At 39.6% G+C, this 14,059-nt stretch overlaps 1 long non-coding RNA gene across 1 annotated transcript in view; it reads left to right on the top strand.

Moving 5' to 3' along the window:
- Positions 1-9,890, top strand: part of LOC142599970 (uncharacterized) — a 31,537-nt gene extending 21,647 nt beyond the window's left edge. Inside the window, exons 3-4 of the long non-coding RNA XR_012833469.1 lie at positions 6,440-6,526; positions 9,695-9,890. This is a non-coding gene — a long non-coding RNA (uncharacterized LOC142599970). The remainder of the gene's footprint in view (positions 1-6,439; positions 6,527-9,694) is intronic.
- Positions 9,891-14,059: the final 4,169 nt, after the last annotated feature.

The raw sequence follows: 14,059 nt of genomic DNA, 5'->3' as shown, positions 1-14,059 counted from the left end.
GCTATAAAATGTCTGATTTTATTAGCTTTTGAATTTTATCACCAAAATGAAAAAGAAGGGGGGGGGAAGGAGAACCCAGCAGTATGATTCTCCCATACCTATGCACTCTCTTCAGTACAGCAGATTGGGACAAAAATTAAGAAGTGAAACAGTACCTGGCAAATTCACTCACCCCATTTCTTTTATTTTTTAGAGCTTGATCTATTTAATTTTATTTCTTCTTCAACAAATACATATGGTGTGCTGCAGTCAGGGTTTCTGGTTGATGAGCTTTTTCCTTCAGTTAAGATTTCGTGGGTGCATATTGAATATTCCATGTTATTGTGAGACCCATCTAGGATTGCATCTTGCTTTGGAAAGCAGACCCAAACAGCAGTTTAAAATTGAGTTGTTTGGAGCTGCTGTATGGAGGGAAGCATTCCAGCGTCCGTTGTTCCAGCTGGATAAATCCCAGTTGGAATAACTGGTTCAGGCAAGGAGTGTTACACTACGTAGAGACCACCTCTCTGACAAATGGAGAGAAACCAGGAGCAGACTAAAATCTTTGATCTTTTCTGGCAAAGTGGCACAAACTCTCCTGCATGACATCCTTGTGTCTAAATTGGAGAGACATGGATTCGATGGATGGACCACTCGGTGGATAAGGAATTGGCTGGATGGTTGCACTCAAAGAGTTGTGGTCAACGGCTCAATGTCCAAGTGGCAAACGGTGATGAGTGGTGTTCCTCAGGGGTTGGTACTGGGACCGGCACTGTTCAACATCCTTGTCAGCGACATGGACAGTGGGATCGAGTGCACCCTCAGCAAGTTTGCTGATGACACCAAGCTGTGTGGTGTGGTTGACACGCTGGAGGGAAGGGATGCCATCCAGAGGGACCTGGACAGGCTGGAGAGGTGGGCCTGTGCGAACCACATGAAGTTCAGCAAGGCCAAGTGCAAGGTCCTGCACTTGGTTCAGGGCAATCCCAAGCACGACTATAGGCTGGGCAAGGAATGGATTGAACGCAGCCCCGAGGAGAAGGACTTGGGGGTATTGATTGATGGGAAGCTACACATGAGCCAGCAGTGTGCGCTTGCAGCCCAGAAAGCCAACCATGCCCTGGGCTGCATCAAAAGAGATGTGACCAGCAGGTCGAGGGAGGTGATCCTGCCCCTCTACTCTGCTCTTGTGAGACCCCACCTGGAGTACTGCGTCCAGCTCTGGGGGCACCAGTACAAGAGAGACATTGAGCTGTTGGAGCGAGTCCAGAGGAGGGCCACGAAGATGACTGGAGGGCTGGAGCACCTCTCCTATGAGGACAGGCTGAGAGAGTTGGGGTTGTTCAGCCTGGAGAAGAGAAGGCTCCGGGGAGATCTAATTGCAGCCTGCCAGTACCTGAAGGGGCCTACAGGAAAGATGGTGAGGGACTGTTTATCAGGGACTGTAGTGACAGGACAAGGAGTAATAGTTTTAAGCTGAAGGAGGGTCGATTTAGATTAGATGTTAGAAAGAAATTCTTTACTGTTAGAGTGGCGAGGCACTGGAACAGGTTGCACAGAGAGGTTGTGGAGGCCTCATCCCTGGAAGTGTTTAAGACCAGGTTGGATGAGGCTTTGGGCAACGTGGTCTAGTGGAGGGTGTCCCTGCCTACAGCAGGGGGTGTTGGAACTAGATGATCTTTGAGGTCCCTTCCAACCCAAACCATGCTATGATTCTATGATTTCAACCCAGGGGACCACAACAGGAAACCACTGCTGGGTATTCCATATTTTGGTTATATTTACCTCCTGTACTCAGTTTCTGGTAAGGCAGGGAAGATAAAATTTAGGTTGTAAGGAAGGGTCTACCTTGGAACTGTGTGGAAATAATTAGATTTTCTCAAGGAGAACAAGTGCTTTTCAGACTCTTGTGGATATTTTGCTGGGGCAGTCTAGCTGGAAGTTGAGCATGGATTCATAGAAGCATGGTATGTGCATGAAATGCAGGAATTCCCTACTCATCACCCTTTGCAGACTGTACAGAAGTGAAGGAATAGTTTCTCTCCTTATGACTTGTACTGGGCAGAAGAATAAATATAAGCACCTGAATTATTTTCCTACTGGATTTTTTAACACTCGTGAGCCATCCACCGGCTGCCTCTCTCAGTGTAGGCTTCAGAAGAAAAAGGTCCAGAGGTGCTGTGACACTTCTTCATTGACATGCCAAGTTGGTGGTAGGTTGAAGATGTGCATGGTGAAACTTCTGTTTGCACTCTGTTCATTGGCCTAGTCTTTCCACATGCTGTGTGACAAACGTTCCTTAATGTATGCTATTGTCTATCTTTGAAATATTATCAGCAATTTTATATCACTCCTTTCATCCAAGAATGCTAAACAAGTATGTGGATATACAAATAAATGGTATGCTGAAATTCAGTTTATAAAATATTCCTTAGTACCAAAAAAATATTAGTACAAGTTTAATCAATTCTATGGAATTTAATCTTCACTTAATATTTGACTGAGGCAACTGACCATATTTGCCTCAGGTAGCCTAGATAGCAGTTTCTTCTTTGCTTTCTGATGAGAAAGAGAGTCACATACATAGGCCAGTAATGTATTGATCATTTGTATTACTCAACTGAATCTTTAGGAGTTTGTGCATGTTCATTTTCTAAGCAATTCGCAATCATTTTAATAGGTTCTATATGTATTACTACAAGAAGGCAACTTAAACTGCTTCCTCAGGAAGTTGAGTTACATCTAACTACAATTAACTATTATTAAGGCTATTAACACTTCGTTGTCTCAGACTTTTTCCATGCATACCATAGATTTTGGGGTAGAGACTGCTGTATTATTGAGTGCTTGTGCAAATAGTTATAGATTCAGAAGCTCTCATACAAATTATAATTTGGGACTTGTCAGAGTAGAGTGTATGTATCAGCTAGCAGAGATCTAAAGCTTTCATTTTACTACAGAAAAATTATATGCAGTTCTAGCTGAAGATGGATTTAAATATTAGTCCATTTTCAGAAGTATGCAACTTTTAAAGAGTTGTTATCCTTCTGGAAGAATATGGAGCTTTTTCATAGCTCCACATTTAAAGTATTTTCAGTACATTTCTATGCTATTGGTTTGAGAGAGAAAAGGTGCTTTTACTATTTTTATTGTAGCTGCACATTTAAACCAAATATCATTGTCTTTATTTCTTTTGCATACAGAGGCATATAGAAACATTTAAATACAGCTGAGTAATTAGGCACTTCAATGCATGTAAATAATAAAGACCATTGAATGTTTTGATATTATGTGATCTGTATGTACAATGTAATCAACACAGCAATATTTGCTTTATTTTTCGCTCAGAAAACAAAGCATGAAGCTGTACATATTAAATGTAAATTCCTGGTTGACTTCTGTTAGTATTTAAAGGTAGTTTGCTCATACGTGCCTCTAGAATTCTGCATTGTCACTTATTTGTATGGCATTTAATAGATATCACTTAGGTGAATGAACACTGCTTTGAAACTGTGGAGTAAGCTGGAAAGCAAGGGACATTCCTCTGGAAAATGTTTACTCTGTGGAACTGTCCATCTGTGTTGTTTGTCAAGATGCTCACTCAAAGTCTTGATCTTTAGAAGCAACAGAAGAGTAATTAACTTTCAAGAACATATTTATTCAGTTCTCCCTCTGCAGAGTATTTGAGCACCAGCCCAGTACACATCTGCTCTCTTATGTGGAGATTAGAAATGTGAACATTATGGAACAGAATCTGGAAAAGGCATCAAATTGATGTCTTTGAAAAGAGGCAGATTAATTTTGGAACTTCCTTGATTCCATGATGAAATTACAGCATTCAAAAGTGGAATGATGTTAATGGTATTTTTCCAGAATGATATATAGCAGTCTGTAGCAGCAGCATTGCTATGTGGTTTGCCATTTTTTATAAATTCACTCTGCATTATAGTGCTAAGTGCCATTACTGTGGCTTTACTGATTTTGCACTTCAGTATGGTATGTGGAACAGAGCAGTAAGTATTCTATCAGTAGAGATCAAAGCAGCTTTTGCAGTACTTGGTTTGTCTGGCATCTTGGTATGTCTGTAATTCTGTACAAAAATGTACACTGAAGCATCTATAAAGAGTCTAAGGTTTTGTATTGGCACAGCATAAATCTACAAGCAGTGGAATCATATATCTACTTAAGCCTTGCATAAAATGGAGCCTACGAGAGAGAACTCCTTCTCTATTTCCAATTCCTCGTTTCTGGAAACCCAAGAGCTGCTCCACTGCATTTTACCAGCACTGGAAATACAGAAAGTATAGTTATTTGGAATATAAATCCCAATCAAGAGAATGAGGATTTATTTCAAAAGTCATACAGTTCAAAACTCAGTCTTTTTAGGTTCATAACATAGCTACCAATGACCTGTGGGGTAGAACCTTTATATATAATGCCTTTGTCCTCAGAATACCCATGCAGAAAGTAGGAAACTCATATTTGATCTTTTGGCCCTAAAGCATTCAAAACCTACTGTCCTGTCTTTCAGGAGTTAACTCTAAACATCACGCTGCAATCTGTTCTTGGCGCTTGTAGCCTCCACATCGCTTCCTGGAGATAGGAAAATGTTTGAAAAAGAGAAGGTAGGATTCATGGGAGGGGAAGAAGAGAAAATGAGTGCTTGTGCAAAAGAGCACCTGGCTTTTAATTTGGTTGTCAGCAAAGTCCATTATGGTTGAAGAGCAGTAGGTCACAGGTCTTGCTCCAAGGACTGCTGCTTATAACTGACATAACATCACTGCTCCAGCAGCTCTATTTTGAAGGAAAACTTCATTCTAAGAAACTCAGTCTATCCAGGATGTAGGAAGTGTACTGTAAAAGTGCTTACAGTTATTCTGAATTCAGTAATTGGATAAGAGAGTTATTGTGTTACTGAAAAAGCATTTAGAACTATAAAAATAGATTACAGCATTACCAAAGGCTATTTGAAGTAGTTACTGCCTAAATTTTTATTTTAATCTATACGTAAAGAGAGGTCAAGGTATTACAGTGCACACCTTAGAAAACACTTTAAAAAAAAATATTGTTTTCATTGGTTTTAAGCTAATTTAAAAAGCCATTGACATCCCTTTATGGAAAAAAAAGTATTTGTAGCAATAGGGACCTCTAATCAAAGCAGATGGACATTGTCATATATAAGGGACCATGTAAGACTGATTAATTATTGGAATTACATAGATAGAGGGTTTCTCAAGGTATTGTTTCAATTTAAGAGACTGCCTGGTTGTAGTGGTCTGACCTTGGCTGGCTGCCAGATGCCCACCTAGCTGCTCTCTCATTCCTCCTCTTCAGAAGGACAGAGGGAAAAAATGAGATGGAAAAACTTGTGGGTTGGGTAAAGACAAGCAGATCACTTACCAATTACTCTCACAGCAAAACAGACTTGACTTGGGGAAAATTAATTTAATTTATTGCCATTTAAAATAGACTTGGATTGCAACAAAGTAAAAAATTAAAACACCTTCCCTCCCCTCTCCAATTGTGTCCCCAAGCTCAACTTTACTCCTTCATTTCTGACTCTTGACCTCCTCCCCCATTGAGTAGCACAGGGTGAGTGGCGAATGGGAAGCCTGGTCCATCCGTAACAGCTCCTCTCTGCTGCTCTTTCCCTCTCACACTTTTGCCTGTCCTAGCGTTGTTCCTCCCCACAGGCTGAGGTCCTTCAGGAAATATCCACCTTCTCTGCTGTGGGGTCCTCCATGGGCTGCAGTGTGGATCCCTGCTCTGCCGTGGTCTCGCCATGGGCAGCAGGGAAATACCTGCTCCACTGTGGTCTCCTCTGCAGCTGCAGGGGAATCTCTGCTCTGGTGCCTGAGGCACCTCCTCCCCTCCCCCGTCTCCAACCTTGGTGTCATAGGGCTGTTGCTCACACTTTTTTCCTCACTCCTCACTGCCATGCAGCATTTTGCCCTTTCCTAACTTTGTTTTCCCCGAGGCACCGCCATTGTGGCGGAGGGTTGAGCTGTGCCCTGCGGGGGTGAGGGTGGGGTGGGGGGTGTGTGTGTGTGAGTTGGAGCCGGCTGGAACCAGCTGTGTCCCGCACAGGGCAGCCCTGGCCTCTCCTCACAGAGGCCGCCCCGCAGCCCCACTGCCAGTGCCTGAGCACTGGTAATCAACAAGGAATAGCACAAATAATATGCCACAGAAAGAGGGAAATGAGGACGCAGCTATATAAGAATATATATTTATAGAATCATAGATTCACAGTATCACTGGGGTTGTCAGGCAGATTTTTTTTTTTTTTTTACAGGAAACTGCTTGATGACATAAAGTTGTTGGAGTGAGGTCTTCTACCAGCAATCTGACCTGCAGCAATTCAACAAAAAAACTGAGTTGAGAAATGGGTGGGCATGAAAATGAATCCGGTGATATGCCCATCTGGTAATTTCTATTGTATATTCTTTATGTTTTGTGGTAGATACTCAAGCACCCGCCAGTACCTCTCCTGAAGAGATGAAGTCATGCACTGAGGCACCATCAAGAGCACCCCACTTCCAGTGTGGGGGTAAGGTTCTCTACACAGTGCTTAGCTCTCTGCTCATACATGGTGTGCATCTAGGATCATCAACTGGAGTGAACTTATTTTCTGGTTAATATGTAGTGTGGACATAAGGGCCTAGAACTAGTGGATAGCAGCAAATCAACCTCCATGCCTACACTCTTTGTACCACCCCAAAAGGTAACAGACACACTGTGGATCCAGCATTTCTTAGTGAAATCCTGTTGCTAAACAAAGAATGCACATGGAGTTCTCTTTCTCCTGAAGCAGTAGGAACAAAGAAAAAGCAATTATTTTTAGTAAGCAATCCCAATGCAGCTCTGAATCATGATACTTTATTTCTATCCTTTCCGAAGCTCATTCTAGGAAATTATTCTCTAGCATTCCTTGGGTTTTCTGGTTGCTTTTTGCTTCCTACATGCATAATCAGTGTCCTCATCTCCTTTTTAGGTCTGTCTGCAGGAAATTTTTCAGCTTGAATGGCTTATTTTTGCTTAAAGCTACGTAACAGGGAGATGGCTTCCCTTGTTTCAAGCTAGCTTGTTTAACAAAGGAATATAATTGCTTTGACCTACATACATGCCAGTGAGAGGTTAGACAGATAAGAAATTCTAACTGAAAAGAAGAAATCAGCAGAGAGTAACTCAGGATGATTTAAAATAAGAGAGATAGAAATGAAATCCATACAAATAGGCTGCTTTACTTCCTTGAGACAAGATTATTTACTTGTGTCAAACTGCAAGAAAACATGATTCTTAGCTTGAGGACAGAGGAAAAACATATAGTGAAGAATTTTGTCTATATTCCAGCTGCAGACTCCTCTAGTTAGCTCTCAGTTAACTGACTTCTTACCCATTAAAGTGATGGACCATTACAGCAGACTTGAATAATCCCATCTACTCGCAAAATGTAACAAAATATTTTAAGGGGAATGTAAATATATTGTAGCTGTATTGTTTCAGGAGCTGAGGCTAGTAGGCATATGCTTCATCACCTGTTATGTCATACACAGTTTTGCTTCACTAATTTCACATCTTACGTTAATTATAAGCAGGAATGCATCAATAAAATTATTTTATTTCCCTGGCAGAGCTAGTCCAAACAATGTTTTACAGATTTTCCTTATCACGGAATCATAGAATCAGAATGGTTTGTGTTGGAAGGGGCCTTTAAAGATCACCTAGACCAACCACCCTGCCCCCCTAGGGAAGGACACCCTCCACTAGACCAGATTGCACAAAGACCCATCCAACCTGGCCTTGAACAATTCCAGGGAGGGGGCATCCACAACTTCTCTGGGCAACCTGTTCACCTCTTCCAGTGTCTCACCACCCTGTTGTGGTTTACTGGGGATTGCCCCAGCCCAGGTGCAGGACCTTGTACTTGGCCTTGCTGAACTTCATGAGGTTTGCATGGACCCACTCCTCAAGCCTCTCAAGGTCCCTTTGGATGACATCCCTTCCCTACGGTGAATTGAGTGCACCACTCAGCTTGGTGTCATCTGCAGCTTGCTGAGGGTGCACTCAATCCACTGTCTATGTTATTGATGAAAATATTAAATAGTATTGGTCCCAGTATGGACCCTTGAAGGATATCACTCGTTACTGGTTTCCACTTGGAGACTGAGCCATTGACTATAACTCTTTGAATGTGGCCATCCACCCGATTCCTTATCCATCTAACAGTTCATCTGTCAAACCCACATCTCTCCAATTTAGCATCAAGAATGTTGTGAGGGACTGTATCGAAGGCCCTACAGAAGTCCCAGCAGTTGACATCCGTAGCTCTTCCCTTGTCCACTGATACAGTCACGCCATTGTAAAAGGCCACTAGATTAATCAAGCACCCCATCTGGCTTATCCCACGTAGCTACTGGGTAATGTTGATTTATTCTGATTTTTTTTTTTTATCCCTGTATGAGTAAAACTAATGTTAAAATACAGGATTTCCTGTAGGTTGTCATTTTCCATATCCAAGAGGTAGAAACAATTGCCACTGTTTCTGTGAAGAAATTTGTGTGCTAATCTGAGGTGAAAAGGTCACCTCTAGGCTTCAGGCAAGTCTTTGGAACAAACAGAGGTGTAATTGTATGACAGGTAAATGACCCTGCTGTGACTATAATCTCACCAGCATAGTGATCATGTGGTACGTTGCCTTGAATGTAGGCCAGTGACCAGCAAGGGTATATCTCTCTTGCTGAAGCCTGTGCTGGCAACTTTTCATTACTGTTATCTTGTGCGAATAAACTTAAACTTGGAGCCAATATGTCTTTCTGTATCCAAAAGGAGCCTCATCTGCAATGCAGATAAACCTTTGCTGGGAGACATTAACTTCTCCTAATGTGCTCTCTGAGAGTTAGCTGTCTCATCTAAGCTTGTTGTCTCAGCTCCTTCAGTAGTTAATGGAGATGTAACTGGCACCTCCTCAGGGTGATTCACCCTACTGGCCTTAGACATCCAACCTAGGAAGGGCCAAAGCACTCTCCAGAGGGATCAGTCTCTTTCTCAAACCTTTTAAATAGCATTGAGAGAGTTCCACCCTTTTTATCAATGAACTAATCTTACTAAAGCCGATTTTTGGGGGTGTTTTTCAAATTTCAATAAACATCGAGAAAGCTTTCTGACTGAGTATGAACAAGTATGCTTTGTGCCCTTCATCAGTTTTCATTGCCATTTTTAGTGAGTTGAGGGTACCTTTGTGTCAGTTTTACCTGTATATTTCACATAGCACCAGTCTTTCTTTGCCTTGGTCCTTTTCAGAGAGAAGGAGATCTTGTTATTACAAACCCTTTTTACCCTTAGTTAAAAGCCTAGAATATTGTTTAAAATGAAGTGTATAGATTGAAATTTATATTAACTATCATAAGTCTTTGTCATTTTTCTTCTCTGTAATTTTGAGACTTATTAAAATGTAGATGGCAGTATTGGAAATGAATCATGCCTAATGCATTTTATTATTACTGTGCGCTCTAAAACACTGAATAAAATGGTAATCTGAGAAATCAACATAAAGCCAGAGTCACTTCTTATTATATGCATTCCTGAGCATGGATTAACTAGCTCACATTGGCTATGTTATTAACTTTTGTGAATCCTTGTTTGTAATAAGGAAATCATTGTCAATATAACAATTGTTACATGAACTTTCCATGGTCAATATCTTATTTTAAAACAGGTTTCTGGTGGCAAATGAAGAGCATGGACAACAGACAAGCAAAATTAAGGAGTCAGATTCATGCATGGTTCACACAGGGAATGTGTTATAAATGACCTTAAGTCATGGACAAATAGTTTTTTGTTTCAGTAATTATTATAGGAATAATCACCTTCATAAATTTGACAATGTCTATTTTTAGAGAATAAAGTATATTAATTCATTTTTCAGAACATGCCGTATGGAAAAAAAAATAAACTGAGGTAATTTGGATCTATTTTGAATCCAATCAGTAAGACAAGGACTTATACATGTACAAACAGCTATTGTGTTAATTTCTGGGAAGCATTTAAAATGCTTCTGCTACCTGACTATCACAATATAGTACTATGCTTAGTCTTTTCATGTGAGTTAGTAGATTAGTTTTAAACAGATAGTTAATGTAAACATACTAAATCTGTTATTAATTATGGCCTTCAGTAAACATTTGGTAATAAAGCAAGTCATTTTCTATGGAAACCTCTTTACTGAATTCTGTAGTTTAGTAACTATAGTTATGTAAAAGTCAACAGTGGTTTAAGTCATGCTGTGCCTTCATGTCACTATTTATACAGTGGATGAGACTTTCTCAGCAAATAAAGACTTTGAGTGAGCTTTTGCTTTGTTGAAGAAACAAGCAAAATTCTTACTGACTTCAGCAGGGAGCAGGATTTTGTTTTTGCCTTTTTCCAGAGGCTCCTGTCATTTCAGTACCTGAGCCTTTGGATGCTAAGAGTTTCAGATCACTCTGAGGTTAACAAGAGCAAACAGCATTGTGTATCTGGTAGAACCAGTCCCCAGCTACCAAAAAACCACGTGGAAACAGCTATCACAAAACCTGCTTTGTGCTACATGTATCTGAAATGAAATCCAGAATTCCCAACAGATCATAGGAAAGTGCTGTTGGAGACAAAAGGAGAAGCAAACTAAAGACTGTATTTTGGTTTTCACCCCTTTTATTTAGAAGACATTAAAGGGGGATTGGAAGTTAAGTGGCTGAGCAAAATTAGTGAGGAAGGCAACCCCGAGAAGGAAAATTAAGGAAAGTAGACGTGATTAGTTGAATGAGAGAGAGGTGATTGCAAGAATAGAGGGAAAATGAAGTGAGGAAATCAGTAGCTCATACCATGTATTGCAAATAAAAAATGGAGAAGTAGTAACTGAAGTGAAAGAACTAAGTCTGTTAGCTGTCAGAGAGTGTTGTTTTATGATCACTTGCACTGAAACTAAGTTGTAATTCATTTGGCAATGGAGACACACAACTAGTTTATGTTTTGTTAGCAAGCCCATATACTGATACGACCACTGAAAAAATTAAAAGGAAATTACCTTGCCTTGTTCATGATGTATCAAATCAGGTCAGCATGTTCTTCCTGAGAATCTCCAGCACTCTCTACCTCTTCCTCAAAATTCCAGACCCAATGTGGCCAAGGTAAACACTAGGGAATGCTGCTACTTTCCAGGAATAACCTTGGCCTTTTGAAGACATAAAATTTAGATTGACGGGTTGGAACATTTATAAGAAAACCCAAGAAAATATAAAGCTGCTTTTTAGGTGATGGAAACTGAGCCAAAATCTTGTTACTCCTTAAACAGAAGAATTAGGTAGCAAATTGGAGTAAAAATTAGTTTATGGTTCATGTGAATATATATTCCTTCTTTAATGATGATACCTCTTCACTGCAGTCTTAAAAGGTCAGGGTTGAAAAAGGGCAAGATGGTAAGGTCGTCATATCTTCCAGCAGATGCAATATGCATAGCTTGGCTGGCCTTTGCCCTGCAAATATAGAGAAGTTTAAAAAATGTCAACATTAACTATGACAAATGCTATTGATTTTTCTTGTTAGATGAACCATCTGCCTTTTTGATGCTAGTATGAATTATGACTACTGCTTGTCAGTAGCAGTGGTGGTATTTGGGTTTTTTCTCCTGACTGCTCAAAATTTGTCCTCATTGAAGGTTTGCATTTGTGGAGCACTACAGGTTTCTGTAGCCTTGTGGCATGGACATACCATCTGGCTTTGCTGGTGGTAAAGGTTACTGCCCTCAGCTCCTTGTTGTGCTGTCAAAGATGATTGCCCTCTTAGATCTGCCTGCACACTGCTCATGTGAGCACTCCCTAACCTTTTCCAAGAAAAATGAACTAGGCTAGCTTAAATAGTTTACAATAATAGTTCTGCTGGGCTGTCTTCTTTTTTGGAGTGACTGCAACCTTTTGATGAATGTTGTTTGCAGAGAGCAGCTCTCCGTATACCTATGGAAGGGGACAACCACAGGCATGCTTTACTCTTCACCCAGAATTTAACTAGCTTGTTTACTATTGAAAAGAGTATGTCAATATAAATTCTGGCAATGTACTTTATCTCTGCTATAGTTTTTGAATCTTTCCCTTAGAAAAAGATGCTCTGATGCACCTACAGCTCTGCCTGATGTACATTTCCATTTTATAATTACTGAGTCAATCACCTGTAACTTAGGGAAAGTAGAAGCTGTCTTCTGAAGTGCATGGACTTTATGCATTCAGACCACTACAACACGATTTATAACGCTGAATTACTGTACTTTGCTCAAAATCAATTTGAGAGTAAACAGATTGTTTGCTACCTCTTACTGCACAGTGGTCAGTAGTGTCATAACAAAGTAGTCTGGGTGTGTATAAGTATGCCACAGTGGTATACTGAATATAGCAAACATAAATAGAGAATTTGATCAAATAAGCACTTTATGGAATTTTTTTCTAAAACAGTTTCCAGACTGCAGTGAGGAATTAAATTGTTCTGCCTTGCTTGGCTTCAAGAAATGCTCATACTACTCATGCTTTCTCACTGCTCTCTAATAACGTATTGAAATGGAAAAGGGAATTGAACTGTCATAGTTCTTGGAGCACTTTTGTGTTTGGGATGTGCCAGGGTGTTTAAACAATCTCACTAAGTCAAGGACTAGGCTACTGCTGGACATCTTTTACAATTATAATTTTCTATTTATCTGAGTATTATAACTCTAATTTTAACCAAGCTGTGAGTCAGTGCTACATTTGCTATAGACTTGTTGGCTCAGGCATTCTTAAAGTTTTACAGCATATTCAAAAATAATGATGTTAAATATTACAGAATTTTATCATTTATGCATGTGATAATTTTAAGGAATAAATGTTGAAATAATTCAAATAATCTGAAATTCTTCCTTTTCTGTCTGAACACCAAATCTCTTTCACACCAATCTCTTGAAATTGAAACTTTTGCCTTTGTCTAGGTTTATGTGAAGTCTTGGAGTCTTCTTTAGTGAAGAAACTTCACAATGCCTAAAAAGGATGATAACTATTGTTTACTTTAAACCTACAGTTTAAATATCTATATCAATATTTTTTCCAGCTAATGACCTTTGGCTTCATAATATACTTTTACTCTTAGAAGAACTGGTTTACAAAAATCTCTTTAATCCAATTTCATAAGACAATTTCACTGGTGATACTATAATATTACTGCAATGAAAAGTCATCAGCACACCACCTTCCTGTATTCTCTCACGCACCTGTGATTGTTAAAAAGTTGTTGATTGTTTTTTTTCTAGTACTGGATCACTGGAGAAGAGGAGATGTGCATGTTTAATTGTACTAATTGTACAGGTATTATTAATCAACAAAACCCATTAGCATAGGTTTGTCTTTGATGGGTTATTTGGACACATAAAACCCAGGGAAAGTTTGAGTTGTCTCATATATCAGGAGAAACTCCCCAGAAATCAGATTTTTTCACTAGGTTTTAAAAGGAGTCCTCCAAAGTGATTGACACAATAGAATAGTGGAGTAGGAGTGAAGTTATAGTTAGAATCATAGAATCATAGAATCGTAGAATCACAGAATGGTTTGGGTTGGAAGGGACCTTAAAGATCATCTAGTTCCAACCCCCCTGCTGTGGGCAGGGACACCCTCCACTAGACCACGTTGCCCAAAGCCTCATAGCTAGTTATGCAATGCTTCCAGGTCAGTCAGGAAATGGCTATAATTATTTTCACATAGTGAAACTTACCAGCTCCTAGAAAGAGATAAATAAAAAAAATATTTCAGCACTAAATGGAGAATTATTTTTGTAAGCCAAAAGGGATAGAATACCCCCTTTAAATGCTCCAGTATCAATTTTCCCTAAGTATTGCTTGATGTAAAGATATTAATATAATGAATGAAAATACAAATGTCAGTTGAATTACCATTTCATATGTCAGTTGACAACAAATCAATGTCCACTCAGGAGTCACTTTTATTAGATTAAAAAAAAAAAAAAATCTTACAATATGTATGCAAACTTTTAAAATTTTTTACTTTTGTATTCTTGGAGATTTTTCTTACAC

This window comes from Balearica regulorum, chromosome 1 (assembly GCF_011004875.1).
Source record: "Balearica regulorum gibbericeps isolate bBalReg1 chromosome 1, bBalReg1.pri, whole genome shotgun sequence".
Classification (NCBI taxonomy): domain Eukaryota; kingdom Metazoa; phylum Chordata; class Aves; order Gruiformes; family Gruidae; genus Balearica; species Balearica regulorum.
The sequence above is the reverse complement of the archived record's forward strand: the minus strand, read 5'-3'. Positions and strand labels throughout refer to the sequence as shown.